At 36.6% G+C, this 20,194-nt stretch overlaps 2 long non-coding RNA genes across 2 annotated transcripts; one reads left to right on the top strand and one right to left on the bottom strand.

The window, feature by feature from the left end:
* Nucleotides 1-9,583: 9,583 nt before the first annotated feature.
* On the bottom strand, nt 9,584-11,263 carry LOC122156187. The gene is made up of 3 exons (XR_006167400.1): nt 11,158-11,263; nt 10,330-10,381; nt 9,584-10,246 (listed from the first exon to the last, which is right to left on the bottom strand). It is a non-coding gene; the product is annotated as an uncharacterized LOC122156187 (long non-coding RNA).
* A 302-nt stretch (nt 11,264-11,565) lies between these two features.
* Nucleotides 11,566-16,667, top strand: LOC122156344. Its single transcript, XR_006167449.1, has 3 exons — nt 11,566-11,793; nt 15,422-15,496; nt 16,632-16,667. It is a non-coding gene; the product is annotated as an uncharacterized LOC122156344 (long non-coding RNA).
* Nucleotides 16,668-20,194: the final 3,527 nt, after the last annotated feature.

Here is a 20,194-nt window from a genome sequence, read left to right on the forward strand (position 1 = left end):
TATCCCTTTAATTTTAACAGAATACTCTGTGACAATCCTCTTAACAGATTCAGAAATAGTTTGTTAATGTACTCACAAAAGCTTTGTATCCAATTTTTTTAATACAAGGTGTCAATATCAGGCCAAGGCCCAACCAAAGCACCACAGAATTCATGTTCTGAAAGGGAAAGATAGAGGAGATTCTTTATGTCTTTAAAATGGCAGCAACTGGTGAAGGACAAGCAAATCATTTTCCCTGTATGCAAGTTACTAAGACTGTGAAGAAAGAATATGCAGGAACGATACATGTAGAAAACCATAAAGAGACACAAATTCTAAGGGATGCAAAAGTCTGCAAACTCTTGTCAGTAAGCAGAATTGTCTTAGAAGAGAACTCGAATAAACAAATAAATGTCTAAAAAACCCCCACAATCTTAGTCCATTAAAAATGTATAAGAAAAGATTAATATTACAGGTGATCCCTACGTTTTTATTCTTTATTTGTTTGTTTTTCCCACATTTTGGACATGTATGGGAATTAGGGAATAATAGGAGAAAAAAATGTATTTGCAGTTAAAATGTATTTCATACTGCAATAGGTCCTTCCACTGATTGCATCAAGGTTTGAGGCCAACAAATCTTGTCCAAATAAGGAAGAGATCAGAATATTTTATTTCCAAATGTATAAGCACAATGTCATTGAACTGAATGAGTTGAGCTTGCTTTCGTGGCACAATTGCAACGTCTTTAGCTTGTGCACTTTTTTTCCTAAAATACTGCATTAGGTGCACAAGTGCTTTTTGAGGATTATCTGAAGATTTTCTGTATTGACCTCCTTTTCTCCAAACCAGACAGCCCAAGTATCCTCACACTCTCCTCACAACACATGCCTTCCAGCCCTGTTGTTCTCCACTGGATGTATTCAAGTACCTTAGCAACTTCATTACACTGTGGAGCCCAGAACTGCACACAGTCATCAAGGTGAGGCTTCACCAGCTCTGAGTATAGGAGAAGATTCACTTTTTTGACCAGCTGGGTATGCTGTGTTTAATGCACCCCAAAATGTGACTTTCCCTCTTGGCTGCTAGAGCACACTGTTGGCTTATGCTGATCCTGATTGCATCAGCCAGTCCCTTTTCTACTGGGCTGCTCAGACACTCATCTCCCAGACTGTGCCTTTATCCAACATTGCTCCATCCCAGGTGAAGGACTTGGCATTTTCCTTCATTGAATTTCATGCTGGTGATTGCCCGATGCTCCAGACTACTTAGATCCCTCTCCAAGGCCTCACATCGCTCCGGAGAGTCAATAGCAGCTCCCAGGTTAGTAATTGAACAAATTTATTAAGGATGGATTGCACAGTGTTGAATAGGAATGGACTTAGAATTGAGCCCTTAAGAAGACCAAGTTGATTACATTTTACATGTGGTTTTAAATTAATTATGCTTTGTTTTTAATTGCTATCAAAAACTTGCTCTGGCAGTTTTCATTATTTCAACTGCTGTGGTTTCAGGATATACAAAAATGAATAAGCAGACAAAACAAACAAACAAGAAAAAAAAAAACCACAAATGTGATAAACCATCACGCTTCCTGATAATCATTTAAAAAAATATTGCTGAAACTATTATAAGAATGAGACTTAATGTTTTATTACCAGAGATAATTTTGGAATTTTAAAATTCCCCCACATTTTCAAATGTTTGAAAAATAATCTGCAGCATAGAGTCAAAACAACTTCCTGACATCCCAATACTTCTTCCAACTCACTGTATTCTTCCCTCTACAAAACATGGGGGACCTTGATTACAGATCTTCAGCCTGGCCTAGCAACTGACCAGTTCTTCAGTGGCAGTGACCACGATCAATTGGATGATCAGTATTTTGCCACATTAACAGAACACATTAAAACACACTGTTGATTCAGCCTGAAGGGATGATCTGGCATGGCAGAACAGGTACAGCAATTTTTTTTTGTGTGAGATTTTAATAGCCTTTATTTCCGCATCTACAGTTATTTTCTGTTCACATGCTTAGACAAGGGACTGAATATATTTGGTTTCTCAGTGAAACACTGGTCTAACTTAAAAGATACAAGGTGTATGACACATCACCAGAAGAGAGGAGGCCAAAGTTTAAGGGAAGATGATGGAGTTATAGGGCTAATTCTAAGATGCAAGTATAGATGCTTGACCTTTTCCATCATCATGAAGTGCTAGTAATGAAGTAAAGCTTCCCTTTTAGCTGACTGTTTATTTGACTGCAGCTGAACAAACACCTGTGAACTAAGTTAAAAATTACTTTTAAAAGAATGCTCCTAATGATGAACATAGTGTTTTAAATCTCAAAAAAGCAGCATCAAAACAAACACTGAAGTGAAAGCAGCCAGCGGGGAAGGTACTGACTCAAACCTCAAAACTTTGGAAAGTAGCTCACACAGATTAACATTTCAATTAAATGCAAAAAAAAAAAAAAAAAAAAAAAAAAAATGGCCAGGCTTCTATCATGCCATAATGATTAAAAAAGATGAAACATCTTGCTGATATTAAAATGTCATCTAAATAATATTTTCCTGTGGTTAGAAGCTGAAAGACTTGAAAGACTTGGAAAAATGCTGTCTTGCTTTGCATTTGTGACATCATTGCAGACAACCAAAGTGCAAAGAGCTATGTAGATTACAAAATTATAACAGAACAATATTTACACGAGAAAAGGCAATGGACTCAGAATGAAAGCAGACATGCAGTAGTTGCAGACCACTGGAGTGCAGCGAGTTACTAACTGACACAGAGAGCAGAGAAAAATAGAAGAACAAATGCACAAGGGTAACATGAAAATACAATGGATAATGATTTCCATTTCTGGAATTCACTAAAAGATATTTAAAATGTAACAATACAAACTATACAAACTGTTTACCACATCAGAAGTGTAGAAGCTTGTCAGTGTCACACATGACATCAGAAAGGAAAATGAGCACTACAATCTTTTTTCTTAAGCTTTTATTACTGATAAATCATTTCTTGCCACAATCATGTAAAGAGAACCTTATTAAAGTATTGATCTTGTGTCCTCAGTTAGAAAGTAGCAATATTTATTTATGCATTTATTTGTGCAATCATTTACAGCACTATTGTAACTAGTGCTCTCTTCAAGCTCTTTTTGTCTGAGAAAGGAGGTGTGTGAGACAGAAGTAATCTATGGGTCAGACCCAGTCAGCTGAACCGCGTGTCCTAAAACAATATGTTCCACAAAAATTTCTGCTTGGATGTGTTTATTTCCTTTCAGATATTCGGGACATTGTGCTGAAATATTGTAATTTTTCTTGAATAACATTTATGGAAACGAAAGTCAGTGCTTATCAACTGCAAATGTTGTATTTCTCTACCAATTAAATTTTTAATGAAAAACCCTGAGAACAACCAAGGTCATGTCTCAAAATGCAGCAGTTCTGTGTTAAGAATTGGAATTTGCAGTAAGCTAATAGGAATACTAACACCATATATAGTATGGTAAATATTTGTACAATATTTAGGTTAGCCTCATTAAGAATAAATTGGTAGGTTTAAATGATGGGCCATTCTAGGCTTCCTCATGGGGCACAAATTAAAATGTTTGAGGTGAAGAAACAACATTCAAATTCTAGAAAACAAATCACACATTTATTAAGCAGGTTAATAACCTTTCACACTTCCATCTTTCCCGAAAGCACTTTTTATTTTCTCATTTTAAAGGTGCACGCGTCATCACAAAATCAAAACAGAGTAAAGAGGAATTCAGTCTCCTGAAAGCTTTGGGAAACCACAAACTTTCCAAAAAGAAGAAAGAAGTTTTCAAATTTTAATATGCAGAACCAGATCAACGTGGTTTGTTTTCCATTGCTAGCTGACACTTCTCAAAACCTGGGAACTATGGACTAAGTGGAAGTATGGAGTTGAGCTAATGACTTCCTTGGGTTAGGTGGTAATTGCACCAAATCAGACTGTACCTTAATGCAGCCACTCAAACAGGCCAAAGTCATACAGGCATCCTTACTGATAGCATTTTTACATCTTTCAAGAACTTCCTTTTGCAATGTTATAATGAATCTTAATATAGATGTTGCTATTTAGTACATGTATTAATTTTAATGTGAATAAAGGTAAGAATATAAAAGTGAATACTTACATAGCGACTAAAAGAAAAACAAAAGTACCATAATTCTTGTGATTTAAATGATCCTCAGAGTTCTCAAATGCTTCTGAAAATAATGATCTGTGGCCTTAAATTTTACCAGACATTATTTCCAACTTTCTAACAAAAAAAAAGGTGAAAACTCTTTTCACATAGTAAGCACATGCATAAAAGAACACATGATATTTATTAACAGGAGCATTTACTAAAGTCAATCCTGGCTTTTGAAAATAAGATGACATCATATGCAGGAAAGAGGTGTGTGTGATAAGTTGTTATTTCAGAGTTGCTTTGAAAACATTAAAAAAAAGTGGCTAAAACTATTTTACACACCAACTTTAATTAATCTAATTTCCAGCATAACCTTTGGGAAAACTCTAAGTATCACCCATTTCAAACTCTTTATGGCACAGTACTTTCTTTCATTTTTAATGCTTTATGAACTGAAGAAGTACCAGAGGACTTTACATTTTGCAATGAAAATTTTGAAGACCTATCTGAATTTTAATTGTAAAGTGTCTATATTGGTGAGCAAAATCCAATCCAGCAAAATAATTCTTACTCCCTGATCTTAATCTTCCAGTCTATTCTGGCAAATGCTAAAAGGAGAAATTAATTAACAGTGGTCACAAACACACAGGTAACTTCATGTTCCACTGCAAAGTTACCTATACCAAGATATTATATCACCTTTTCCTGACAATATGCTGGTTAGTTCACCACTACCTTCCTCCTCTGATGTCATGGGCCAACATAATGAAATAAGAGGTGTTACTTCCAGAGTAGCCCTCGTAATTTCTTCCTTTTCACTGCAAAGTGACAGTCAATATGTTCCACTTTTTCCTCACACCTCTCCCTAGTTTGCAAGAGTCACTGGCTTGTAAAATCAGCACATTGCAAAGAAATTAGGCAGCCTCTCTCCAGCAAAATAGCCCACGGTTTTCTAGGCTTAAACTACAAATTGCTCTTTTATTTTAACACAGCATTTCTTACCAAGAAAATATTCTCAAATAAAAGACAAATAAAAATACATAATACATTTTTTGTATATTAGTCTTATCTGTAGCAGGCCTTTTACTCTACTTAAACGTGGTTTCCTGGGCCATTATAATGTCATAATTACAATGTCTGTGCTGTCAGTGAAACTGTCTGCACCTGCAAAGACTCTTCATACAGCCCCTGAGGAACTAAAAACTAGATATAATCACATCAAAAAGCTCTCTCTCTTTTTTTTTTTTTTTCTTTTGTTATCAGTGCTTCTTCCTAAAATTAATCAGTACATTCACTTTATTCTCCTAGTGACATTTGGTAGATTAATTCTACCATCTAATATCTACCATCTGGATTTGATTCTCTAAAACAATTCTTCATTTTTCAGTGGTGCACAGCCAATAAAAAAAGCTGCCAGTGTATTTACTTGTTTATTTTACATTCTTGAAATACAGAACTATCTAAGTTCTCTTGTGGTAGTGTTACACTGAATAAAAAATTTCCATTGGGTCACTACAGAGGTAAGATGCAAGAATGCAAAATATCTTAGAAAATAAGGAGGTATCCTCCAAACTTTGATATCTTAAACCTGAGTTAGTAACTCATTAAACTGGTAATTGTTTAGAGGAGAATTTTTGGGAAACTATCATGCATAGACAAATCCAAAAATGAAATAAAGAAGGTATATTTCACAAAAACATTGAGGAGCTGCAACTCTGTAGGTCTCAGATTAAATCAAAATTGAGCAGCATATTATTGATGAAAAGGCATAAACAAAGAAGTGTTACAATTTTAATGCCTTTCTGGAATAGTTCAGATTTCCTTCTGAGTAAAATAATGTAATTCCATTTTTTAAATGAATTTAAAATCTTGATTACTCAGTATAATGATTCATTTCCAGTCAGAACATAGTTGAATTAGTAATATATTACTAGATAACAGTTAAAATATTTTGCTATTAACAGTTCTTTTCTTCCAAATACCTCAAAAGTACTTGCAAATATAAACAGCACATTTACAGAGTTAGATATGAACATCTTTCCAAACACTGAATATATCAGAGCAGTGCTCAGACACTGAGTTGTGGAAAAAAAAAAAAAAATAAAAAATTAAATCATAGATAAAAAACAGACTGCAGTTTAAAACGGAGAGTGTATTGAAAAGATTTCATAAGATGTTACTCAATGTCATGAGAAAAGTCATCTTCTACTTACTAATGCTGAGGGTGAACTTTATGTTAAAATTATCACAGAATCATTGAATCATAGAATCCTTAGAGTTGGAAGGGACTGTTTAAGATCTAGTCCAACTTCCCTACAATGAACAGGGATATGCACAGCTACATCAGGTTGCCCAGGGACTGATCCGGCCTTGCCTGAAAGTCCCCAGGGACAGGGCATCAAACATTTCACTGGACAACATGTTCCATTGCCTCACCATTCTCACTGTAAAAGATTTTATTCTTATATCCAAACGGCATCTACCCTATTTAAGCTTGAAGCCATTTCTCCTTCTTCTATCACCACAGACCCTGCTAAAAATTCTGTCACCTTCCTTCCTTTAGTTCTCCATTAGATATTGAAAGGCTACTCTCAAGTCACCTGAGCTTTCTCTTCTCCAGGCTGAACAGCCCCTGCTCTCTCAGCCTGCCCTCGTAGGAGAGGTGTTCCATCCCTTGGATCATTTCTGTGGCCTTCCTGTGGACACACTCCAAAGCTCCATGTCTGGAACAGTACTCCAGGTGAGGCCTCACCACTGCAGAACAGAGGGACATGATCACCTCTCTTGATCTGCTGGCCGTGCTTCTTTGGATTCAAGCCAGGACATGGTTCACTTTCTGGGCTGTGAGGGCACACTGCTGGCTTTTGTTCACCTTCTCACCCACCAGTACACACGTCTTTTTCTGCAGGACTGCGCTCAATCCTTTCATCCCCCAGCTTGTATTGATAGTGAGGGTTGCCTTGACCCAGGTGCGAGATCTTGCATTTGGATTGTTGAACCTCATGACCTTCACCTGGGCCCATTGCACAAGCCTGTCTAGGTCCCTCTGGGTGGCATCCCATCCTTCTGGTCTGTCAACTGCACCCCACAGCTTGGTGTCAATAGCAAACTCACTAAGGGTGCACTCGACCTCACTGTCAGTGTCACTGATAAAGATATTAAGCACTGATCCCACTCCTGACCTCTGCAGGACACCACTCATCACTGATCCAGACACTGAGCCACTGACCACCCCTCTGTGGACTTGATCCCACAGCTAGTTCTTCATCCATTGAACAGTCCACCCATCAAATCTATATCATTCCAATTTGGAGAGAAGGATGCTGTGGGGTACCATGTCAAAGGCCTTACTGAAATCCAGATAGTTTATATGACTCTTCCCTGGTCCACTGATGCAGCAACATCATCATAAAGACTGCTAGGTTGGTCAAGTAGGATTTGCTATTGGTGAAGCTGTGCTGATTCTCCCATATCACCTCCCTATTTTCCATGTGCCTTAGCACAAGGACCTGCTCCTTGATCTTTCCCAGCACAGAACTGAGACTGACAGGTCAGTAGTTCTGGGGGGTCATTCTTTTTATCCTTTTTATCCTTCTTAAAAATGAGCATGATATTGCCTTTTTTCCAGTCCCCAGGGGCTTCACCTGATTGCCACAACTTTTCAAATATCATTGAGTGGCTTGGCAACTACATCAGCTAATTCCCTCAGGACTCTGGGATTCATCTCTTTGGGACACCTAGACCTGTGGATGTTCAGGTTCCTCAGGTGATTAGAAACCGTATCTTTATTTACAGTGGGAAGGACACTGCTTCCCCAATCCTCTCCTACTAAACCAAAGCAGGGCTGTGTGGTGAGCAGTTATCAGAGAAGACCAAGGCAAAAAAAGTTATTCAGTACCTCAGCCTTCTCCTTTTCTGTTGTTACCAGCTTGCCTGTGTCACTCACGAGGGAGAGCATGCCCTTCTGGACTTTCCTTTTCTGACTGAGGTACCTGTAGAAGTGGTTGTGGTCTGATGGCCATATGAGGCTAGGTAGTTTCCTGGTGACATCCCTCACTCAAACCCTAGAAAGACAGCAGATTTCTCTAAGAAGATCTGCTTGGCATATTGGGCATTCAGTTGCCTATGGGGAGGAATTGCCTACAATACTCACCCCTTTTTTTATGATGTAGTTTTGATGTTGGGGGAATTACAGTCTGCTATCTTTATTCTATGTCACACAGAGCTATAAAGATCACAGTCTGAGTTTCCTGCTGGTAAAAAGAGTATTGCTGGATTTTCTTCAGTGGTTTTTTCATCTATATACTCTGCAAAAAAAACATCCAAAAAATGCTGACAGGCAACTAACATTTTTATCAGGAAAATCTATTATTAAAAGACTTTGATATCAAATCAGTATGAAAACTCAAAGTGTCTTTTGGTCACTTGTTTGTTTGCTTGTTTTTGACATAGCAAAACATGCTCAGCTCTGTTTCCAAAAATGCCAACTACTTAGAGTTTGCTTAGTGAAGAATGGCAATTATTTGTGACTTTATATACAAAAAATAATCTAAGTCCCACATTTCCATTTTCCTTTTGAATTTTCTGTATGTTAGGCTCCCTGAGTAGACCATACTTGATCTTACTTAAGAGAGCAGTCAACTGTACCAGCCTACTTCGTTAAACACAAATATATGCCTAGAGAAACATCCAAATTACTTCCAAAACTATTAACCAAATATGTACTTTAGCTCCAATATCAGACTTTAAGTGAATAAGAACTACTTTTCCTTGGCAACTGTATGCTGCAAACACTAATGAAAGATTTTGGAAAGATGATGGCTATACTGAAATGAAATCTTTGCCTCTGATAAATAAAACTGATTATGGAATCAATGGTAATAGCCACAAGCTAGTTAAATATATGTCTTTCTCAATAAAGAAATGACTGTATAGATCTCAGCCTAAAATATGCATTAGCTGTACAAGAATCAGTATTGTTTCCATTAACATTATAAAGATTTATTTTCATTTCAGCAAGAGCTTACCAATGAGCAATGAATGAATCTAAGAAGTCTACAAAATACTTCATATGTTATGCTTAACAGATGTATTGTGCTTCTGAGAAAGACTTTTCCTATAGGCACTCTTAACTGTAATATTCCTTATAATTCTCCTGTCTTTTTCTTTCTTCTAATTGTATCCATATCTTGTGTATCAAACTAAAACAGCAAATAACTCCTGAAAACACTGTTTTGAATAGTTTGCACTCCCAGAGCTACTATAATTTATATTAAAATATGTGGCAAAAATCATTTTTCAGTAACTACAGCTGCAATGTGTTAGGCACAGATTTACAGCACTATAAATTTTCCCAATCAGTTTGGCAAAGTCTTATCTCAAAGGTGTATAACTATTCCATTTATAATTTTCATTTTTTTGCATTTCTATTTTTGGTGTATTTAGCAATTTTTTAAAATTAATCCATAATCACTCTTCATAAAAACTTGGAAGGTGAAAGACAAAATAAAAATTTATTCCTATATTTTATGCAGCTGTGCATGCTTGCAATGATGTATAGAGGGGCTGGGAGAGAGATTATTAATTTTTTACTTTTCTATCCTACTGGTTCTTTTTCAGTTTTTATTTACTTCTGCATATATTCGTTATTAAAATCTTATTCAGCCTCAGTGTTATTTAACATCTTCTGTGGCTCAAAAAGTAAAATGAGTATAAAATCTTGGCCAAGGTCTCTACTCCCATGACTCCTTACTGTGATCATTGCCAACTTCTTTTTGCAATCCACCTTTATAGTTTTTTGCTCCTAGTTGATACATATATATATGTTGTTCCTTCATCCTTGTCAATGGAGTGTCAGCCTTTGAAATTTGCAGTTGTATACCTTCAGCTGAAGCGTCTAAGAGAAACATTGATTGAGACTGCAGAGCAATGAGGCTGTGTGTGGAGGAACCAAATGTCACTGGTGACATCTTGAGCATGGGACTCTTCCCACCTTCCCCAGAGCAGCTGGACATATGGAGTTATTTTCTGGGACATTGCCTTCTTATGACACTTGTTCAGAGGAAGCAGAAATCATACAGTGGGCAAGCTGGGATGCATCTCCCTGTAAACAAGCACTAGTGTGAATAACCATTTCACTATGTGCTTTTGAAATACAGATTTATCTGGATGTAGACTTCATCTTACCAAATATCCACAGAACATTAACACAATAGGCCTCCAGTCTTGATTGAGGTCTCTTAAGGAAAAAAAAATATGGACAAAGTGTTGATTAATGATCTTTCCTTTGCATAATTTTAACTGCCTTTGAGAATAAGCATTTTAGTCTAACACAGCAAAAATATTTTCTTTTTAGCCTTTTGGTTGTTCTTTGCACCCATGTGCTTAAATAATTCAAAACATAAGCGCTTACTCTTATTTCTTACTGCAAATGACATCTGTTACTTATGAACTCACTGAGTTGCATGCATGATATTTGCTATGCCTAGATGATTTCCTTTGAAACACGCGCTAACTAAAGATGAGCTCTTATTTAGAAATTTGACAAAAGTTTTGGTCAGTAACAGAATTAAACCAAAAGATTCATATTGGGCAAGATTTGAACTCGGAGTTCAGACAAATATTTCAGACTGAGGTTTCTGACTGGAAACATTTATCTAAACAGAGCACAAGGAAAATGAAGATACTGTTCTGGAGCCAGTTCATCCGAGAAAAAGGTAAACCTGCTTTCACTCCTTATTTTTTCAGAGAATTCTTTGTGTTAGTCCTTTTACCATGTTTGCCAAGCCAAAGATGTAAAAAGAAAACAAAACACAGTTCTCTCTCTCTCCCCTAGAAACATATGTTCTTATCCAATAACATAGAAGTCGTACATTACTTGTTCAGGGCACAGTAAGATTGTTATCACAAGCAGAGTTCCAAAAGGATCTGTCAATAATGCAGAACTAAAAGTTTCTTGTTCTCATGTAGTATTACTGGTGGTCTGCTGTTGTCAGTTTAAGAACTTGGACTTACGATTCAAAGCCACCCTACAGGCAGTGACAGCCAGGTCTTGCTCTGTTACGAAAACCGCAGAGATCTTCAGCAGCACCTGCTGTGGCTGCATTCACCTTCCTGCCCGTGCTAGAGGTGCCATGGGACACCCCAAAGGTGATGGTGTCAGGTAGGAGGCAGAAACAGCTGACATGATGCTGCAAGAAGCCAAAGAATTCAGGGAAAAACACATCCCACCTGCAGCATGAAGACAGCATGAGGCTGGCGCAGACAGTGCATGCAAAAGCACATAGCTTTTAAAGCCACACAGGAACTGACTTAAAATAAGCCTTCCTCTCAGTTACTGAAGATTGTTTCCCCCAGCAACTGATCTATTCTTGTGAAGAGCTTGTTACTTTCATATGACAGCGCAACTGCAGATTGGTTTTAGTCAAAAGAGGTTTAGATGATCCCTGAGTGAGGTGTTTATTCGTGTAGGCAAGTATTCCACATGAAGTCTAAAATAGACCAAAAGCCTTTTCTATGACCTGAAATGGAAGTATGTGCATCTGAAGCAATGACGTTCTTTTTCATTTCCCTTTATAACTCCAAGGCAATGTCTGGAAGCAGAGAAAGGACCCAGCAGACCCTCTTCCACTTTTTCCACCATTATCAAATGTAAGAATTTTTTGTGTTTTATGTTACACTTATAAGTTACTGCCTAGTTGGTTTTTTTTTTATATCCACATAGGTGTTTTTTGTTGTTGTTGTTGTTGTTGTTGTTGTTGTTGTTGTTGTTGCTGTTTTTTCCAATTGAAGAGCTCTCAGTAGAATATTTGAAGATAACTTGGTTAACCTATTTATCACAATATGATACTAGCATAAAGATATTGATTCTTAAACATTTCTGACTGTCATACCTAGCTGTCTTCTGGACAGATACATAACTCAATGTACCAGCAAGTGTTTCTGGACTATTCTGTCTACAATTCATGACTGCCTTACTGACTCCTTTCTGTGGGGAACATGACAAGTCAATTTATCAGAAAACTAAAAAAGCACTCATTATGTGTTCTATCAGTAAACCTAACTAACCTCCCACTCTGATTTCTCCCTTTTCCTATTTCCATTTCCTTTGCAGAGTTCAGTGCAGGACTGCTGAGTTTAGGTTTAAGAAAAGAATAAAGAAAAAGCTACATTTTGCTCATTCAACCATTTCTTTTTTCATAGCCATGAAGAAGATGTATGAAGGAAAGATGTATTTAGTCTGATTTTTTGTTAGTTAAGGACATAGCCCTAGAGCACATAAGCTCAGCAGTGGCTCAGTCAGAGCTGGTGAAATGATCTGATTTTTATCAAGCTTAGTTCAGGCTAGCAGTGATGAAGTCGCAGAGAGAAGCCTGAGGCTGTCAGGTCTAGAAGGGACACGCAAGAGGTGATCTGAAACAGCTAGCACAGCTTCACAATGGGCAGATCATGCCTGACCAATCTGGTGGCATTCTATGCTGAAGTGACAGCACCTGGTGCCTTTGACATGGTCCTGTACCACATCATTATCTCTAAATTAAAAATATATGGATTTGGAGGGTAGACTGTTAGGCGGATAAAGAATTGGCTGGATGATCATAGCCAGAGGATTGTGGTCAATGGCTCTATGTCCAGGTGGAAGCCAGGCATGAATGGTGTCTCTCAGGAGTCTGTTTTGGGACTGACGCTCTTCAACATCTTTTTCAATGACATAGACAATGGGATTGAGGGTACACTCACCAATATGAGTGGTGCAGCTGACGCAACAAAAGGGAGACACGCCATCCAGAGGGCATGCTTGAAGAGTGGGAACATGAGAATCTAAGAGGTTTAACAAGGTCAGGTTGAATAGGGCTCCGGGCAACCTGAGGTGGTGGGGGGCAGCCCTGCCCATGGCTGCAGGTTGGGAGTCAGTGAGCTTTGAGGCCCTTTCTAGCCCAAACCATTCCGTGATTCTATAGGTCTATAATTCATTAACATAGCCCTGGAAATAAAGTGTACTTCACTGTATTACTATCATATCTCTCTGTACAAGGTAGGAGAAATTATATATTATGAACCTTTTTAATTAACTATTTCCAGGAGATTCTGATAAATGAAACATATGAAAATTAATCTTATAAGAAAAACTTAGTATAAACTTCATAACAATGTAATGTTAACAGGCAATCTTAAGGCCAACTCTGATAACTGCTTTACAACCACAAGAAATGTTGTTACTCTTGACACAATCAAATGTGAAAATCTCGATAGAGAAATGGACTAAAGGCTGATGTTGTAGCTATCTCCAAAGCAAATTCAGATCTCCTGATCCCAAAAGGACTAATCCTTTTAATAACCCATTCTTGCACAGCAAGAAAAGTGATACATTTCCAAGAGCAAATGTTGAATTGCAAGATCACAGCAGAAGAGGCAAAAGAATCTTCATGAATGAGATATTTTAGGGTAACTGGAATCAAGTGGACCAGGGAACTGAATTCTGTAGAAGTTTTTGTTCCTTACTTTTTTTTTTTTTTTTTTTTTTTTTATTACTTTTTTTTTTTTTTTTATCTGAGGGTAAGGACAGAGAGAGTAGAAAGAAAATAGCACACTCACAGCAATCAAGGTTCTATTCCGCAGGAGTGCTGTAGAGAAGAGTGGGAGTTTCTTTAGGGGCAGTATCTGCACAAAGGGTTCAGACAGTGTTTCAGTTTAATACAATATGTCCCACTAGATTTGTGTTTGGTATAATGAAAAGGAATTCACACATATAATATTTTGACCTTTTATAATAAACAAAACTGAGAATTGTGTTTCTGAATAACATCTTGCCCAGACTTGAGTACCTGCTGCAGAATAGTATGCTCCCTTCAGTTCCATGCAATTTTCATTGGAAGAGATGATGTTCCCTGAGGGCAAGAGGCATGGTGAAACAGCAGCACTAGAGACTTTTTCTAAGTCACCAGACAGAATGTGTGCTTGAATGTTTGGATGCAGGACAGGAGTCCTAAAATTCAGATGCTACAAGATACCACAGTTTGAATGTAATGCTAATGTTCCTTGTTTATAAAATTTTTACTCTTGTTGGGACTGAGTTTAGAAACAGCAATCACATTGAAAAGTAATAATGCAATTGTTTCCTTGAAAAAAAAATAAAATAAAGGTAGAGGAAATCACAATTTACTGGTGTGATAAGACATATTTTCATAGAAATTTCTATTATATTTTAGATCCTGTTGCTTTTTGTCTGTATGAAACTTAGCACAAACAATAGTAACTGCTCACAACTATAAATGACGTGCAGAAATTGAGTTAAAGTCTTTGGGTACTTGCAAGATTGCCTTTCTACTTTTTAGGTGAAAATCAAGTCATAATATTTAAAAATTAAGTGTCTCATAAGCCAAGGATCTTTAGATGATAATAACCAATGCCATAGGCATGCTCTGCGGAAACAACTTTTTCCAGGCAAGATATGTTGCTTGTCATCCACACTGGCTTTTTTAATAGTACAACATAAATTAGTATTTTTAAAGTAATATATCAGGTTGTCACTGAACTCCATTCTTTTCCTGTGTGGTTTTGTGGCCACTAAATGAGGCAAATATATACATAAAGAGCTGAAATCCATTCTGTGAACCCCCAACACAAATGAACTGAATTAAGGAGCTGAACTCAACCAAAAGAAGAACAACAAAGATAACATTGCCTCATAATAAGACAGCATAAGACAAGCCTGCATTTTACCATTATGTTAAAAAATAAATAAATAAAATTCCATGTGATTACACGAATGTATGGCTTAAATTTTCCAAATAGTTATACGAAAAACTGACATTCCTGCTTAATATTTTATTGTTAACACCATCTCTAATTAAACTGCATTCTCCACTAAAGCTGTGCTAAGGATTTTTTTAATGAGAATTTACCAAAGCAGAACAGTGTAGCATTTCTTAAAAACAAGAACTTCCTTATCTGGTCAGTTTGTTACTCATATTTTTTGCAATAATTTTCAATGGTATTTTGCTAAGTAGGTCAGTTTCATTATATATCTAATTACAGATTTGATTATGTGTATTAAACTTACTTGGTCAATCTTCATTTTCTTTTATTTCTAAAACAAATGGATATCCATTGGTCATTATACTGATCAGAGACAAAGACCTTATATGTATGTCCTGTTATCCAAAAAGGACATTTGTCTTTTCCACAGGCAGGCAATGTATGTTTTTTTTAGCTACTGTTTGTAAACACTTACTTTACAGATCCATGTTTTTTGTTTGTTTTTGCTTCTGTTTTTCAGGGAAAAAAGGACAAAAAGATACCTTACAGAAAATCTCTGCAACTTCACAGAACTATTCAGCCCAATGCTAAACAGGTATCAGCAGACTTCTCTCTCTCAATTCTACAGTTTCTTTTCTATAACTGATAGTTTTAATTAACACAGTACTCTGAATCAACTCAGATTGGCATCAGTTTTCAGGCACGTGTGAGAATAAACTCTAATTACATGGAAAAATGTATACAGAGAGCAGCGGATAAATGTAAGCTTTTTTATTGGAAGATGTCTGTGTTTGTTAAAATCATTAAGTTTATTACCGAATGCTGAATTTGATTAGGATATTTTTAAAAACATCTGAGAGATATGACCACAAATCATATTTGTCAAAATTATCCAGTAAGCAATGGCATTCAAGGACATACGCATAAATGGTATTAAATGTATATAAATAAATAATATGAAATTATATAAAAATAAATATATAAATGGAAATACAGCATAAAAAATGAGAAATAGATTCAAAATAATCATTTGAAATACTGACCTTTCGAAAAACTCTTAAACATTGACAGCAGTTAAAGTGGTAGTTTGTGTGACTGTCACAGTATCTAAGCCTTATCAGGGAAACACAAGACAAGGCCTCATCTTTTGCACTGATAAAATTATTTCCTGCTCTCAGGCTCTTAACACAAATAGTGAATTCCAGTATAGCTTCTGCCAATCTGGTTGTAAGCTGAATCTCATCTATTTCAAGTGGAAAGCCTACAGTCTGAGAAGACAGCATAGATTCAGGCATTCTTACTATGTGATTTGATTCTTTGCAGAGAAAAAAATTCTTACCAGATAAGCCACATTGCTTTCTTTGCCTGTTTCAAAAGGAAAGGACTTTTACTCCCTCAAGTATATTCCCTGCGTTAACATGATTATCCTTTCTAAAATACACATTCTTGGAAACTAGTAACCTCTCAGCACTCTCTAATTTATGAGCTTAAGACGTTCATAAGCACTGAAATTGAGTTTACTTACCTTTATAGAGAGAAATCCTTTGCTCCGTCATTACTACAAAACCTATGTCAAAAGGGCATTTGACAGTGTGTGATTCTCTACTAACGCCTCCAAAACAGACTGTACAGATTTAACGTTATACTGGTTTTCTATGTGAAAGTGGCAGTTTGAACATGAAATAATAGGAAAAAGTACTTCAAGGAATACCTCTTGTTCTACTGTATAGGAACTACTGAGTCACGGCCTGAACCTCTGATTGATCATCTGAGGCAAGCAACGAGTCAGCCATGGGAGCACAGGTGAAGGCAATTCACCTGTGCTGCCGGAAAGGGTGGAGCCTGGCTGCCTCTAAGGAAGGATCTCTTCCTACAGATTACTTCTTATGGAGAATCTTGTAAGCCTATAACATTAGTAAGCATTTTCCATTTGTTATCTTCCTGTTGCAATAATCTTACTTAGTCTAATTTTCCCGTGTGTTTTGTAATTATAGCATCTGTATATTCATTGATTACGCATCTACATAGCCTTAGAATAATGAGTAGAAGAGACAGTAAGACCACTGGTTAGAAAACTGAAACATAATGCAAGAGTGTATGCTGATCCCTTTGAAATTTCAGTCTTATCGAGATTTATTCAAAATCTTTCATTAATTCTGAGTAAATCCTTCAGTTCTTCTTAATACAGATCTAATGATGCATACTTCCTTAAGATACTCTTCCAGTCCTTTTCCTTTCAAAGGCTATTTCAATAGAAGACTTGTCCAGCAATACATAAGGTTCTGAGTTTTCCTTAGTCTTTATGTCTCCTTACTATTGTCTAAACAGCCTAGCCATTCACATTACCATTGTAGATTCTGTAAGTATTTAAACTAAGAAGTATCCTCTCTTATAGTTTGTCCAAGTGCTTAATCATGCTCTCTCTTTTTTTTTTTTTTCCTCCCCAGTAATATTAAAATGCAGTTTGCAAGCCCTTCTCTCAGTCAGATGATGCGAGTCACCAATACCTTGAAACTAATAAACATATGCTGCAGGAGAAGAGAGAAAAATTTTTACCACTGCTTTTAGAGGGTCTTGCTCATGATGGGCCATAAGTTTCTTCCTGGCTCTGAACAGCCTGTGAAAGTCTCAGCTCATAAATCAATAGCAGTGATATTGTAATACCTCTGCTTCTTCACAGTTTCTGGGTGCAGAGTCCTTCAGACTCTCTCCACCCATTCAGTATACTGGTAACCAGGATTTGGCCCTCAAAATAGTAGTGGCTGGTTTTGAATGCATGTTTTCATGTCTAGCAGGGGATCTTGTTTTTCAGCTAGATGTGAGAAGAACAGAGTGTGATCCTGGTGTTGTCATTCAGCCTTAAAATGTATCTCAGGCACTAAAAAACACGGAAGCGGGAGCTTCTCATTCATCATTTGTTACTCAGACTGAAACCTAGCTGGCTGCCTCAAAAGTCCCATGATAGACAGAGATTCCTACAGAGATGGAAACCTCTGATGACATAGAAAAGTTGTCTGGCACTGGTGTGTGGATGTGATAGGCAACTGTGCCTTCACTGCAGTTCTTTGAAAATGCTTTTGCCTCATAATTATGACAATATTGGCAAAGCCACTTTGAAATGTCACTGTTTCACTAACCGAGAGCTACTGAGTATTACTTGCAATATGCTTAACTCAGTGCCATGGAATAGAAAATTTTCAGACATCTGGAAGGCTGCAGTTTTCCTGCTCACACTTTCCATTGGGCTAACCTAGCCCAGGGAAATCTGTCTCAAGGGTTGATCTGCAAATAAAATAAAGGCTTTCCTACTTCTTCATAACTCCTAAAACTATTCTTCTGCGCAACAGCACAATGTTTGTGGAGCTTTTATGACAGGAAGGAAACGTGTGGCACTGCCACATCAAAATATTCTATTATTAATGTACCATGCCAGACAAAGATCACAAAAAGAAACAAATCCACAGAGATGTCATTAGTCTATGGCACAAATCAGCTACAACCACCATAAACCATGATACAATTTTTCCAGATCGGTATTTTCTGCAAGCACATTTCATGTAAAATCCTGCTAGTACAAAAGAACCACTTCAGCTTGCCCTTTTAATTAGCTGAAGTTGCTCTATAAGATCAAAGACACATAAATGATTGGTAAGGGGCAATTATAGCAGTTGCAGACAAAATGAGGATTATTAGTTTCCACTAACCCTTTGACAGCCTGGCTTGATTGTCTAACCACAGTTTTCTCAAAACCTTTGGAAAGAATACAAGTTTCCTGGGGTAGAACATCAGAAGTGGTTACACAAAACTCAGGGCAATGGACACAAGGCTCAATTGAAAAATGAATTGAGTGCTGTTATGAGGCACTATGTATACATAGCTGTTAGTTCTCAAATTTCAGCAATTTCTGCAGTAAAATATGGTTGTGAGGTTTTCATTTCAAGTAATTTTCATGTCAAGTAATTAAGCATTCAACAAAGAATTATCTTTACAATGCACAATTTCTGAAGAGCATTATAGAACATTAAAGGATACAGTGTTTATGAAGAAACAATGGCCTAATGCAACAACTTCTGATAATCGTGTATGTAGGGTGCTACATGCCATGCCATAAATTTCATTAAAACATCTAAAATGTAATGACTTGAGAAATTCCTTGACACCTCTGTTTACTAAACTACACTGTACAGAGATGAATGTGCATCTGTTACTTAAAACTGAGCATAACTATTGCCATTTATTTTTTAAAAAAAAAAGAGAGAGAAAATGCTATTTCAATTTTTCTTAGTATGTTTTTCAGACTTTAAATTAGAAAACTAGAGTTATGAAGCTCTCCAATTTGTGCTTACATAAAATTAAGAGAGAGGATTTATTGCAAATAGCAGACATTTTATGTGGAGTTATAGTTATCCTCGCTATTCTCTCGAGAATATAATAGTTTTAAATGTAACAGTGGATGTCACTAATTATGTTTTTCGAATTCAGCTTCCCTAGTCAGTCTTTTAAGACAACTTTTATGATACAATTAACAATGTCAGAATTATTTTAATCTTAGGGAAAGCTGCAGCCACATGATAAGAAAAAAGAAATCGCATTTCTGGAAAAGAACAAAAGAGCTTCACATATGTACATTTCCTTTATTTTCTTTCTGGAAACAGTGATGGTTGATAGCAAATCTCAGCTTTTTTGCAGTGTCAAAAAGTTACTTATTTTTTTGTTATGTGTTCTAGATTATGTCACTTTAATACTTTCCCTATCTGTGAAAGAGTGAGCCTCTTTAATTTGTAATCTTTTGTGTTACTTATCACTTGACAGCAAACTCACAGGAGTGTCTGTTCCTGATTTCCTCCACCATATCTCCTCTTCATTTGCTGCTTTGAATGATTCCAGAAGACAGTAAATCTGCCCCATTCTAAATGAGGAAAAAACCCCACAACCTGTTGATATAAGAAAATTGATATATATATATATGCACTGTGGCTATTCATATACAATTAAGAAGAAATCTGAAAGGCAATGTAGGAAGCTGTTTAGTTTTCTCTCTCACTCCTTTGGTAGAATTGCTCTCTTGAGTGCCAGAATATGAATTCACAAAGTTTCATGTTCTACTCTGATTTTGCTCATGAGAGTAAAGCAAGGCCAAAATTCCATTTGCTACTCACACTCTAGATTTTACAGTTACCATGCGTATGCTGTGCGCACTTCTGGATTCTCTGAGTGCATGGTATTTGCACATGAAGAGAGAATCAAATAGCACAGCAAAATAACTCAGCACGAACCTGAGGAGAAAATATTG

This window comes from Centrocercus urophasianus, unplaced genomic scaffold (genome assembly GCF_019232065.1).
Source record: "Centrocercus urophasianus isolate 14NV4802_14NV808 unplaced genomic scaffold, USGS_Curo_1.0 seq_12, whole genome shotgun sequence".
NCBI classification, from domain to species: domain Eukaryota; kingdom Metazoa; phylum Chordata; class Aves; order Galliformes; family Phasianidae; genus Centrocercus; species Centrocercus urophasianus.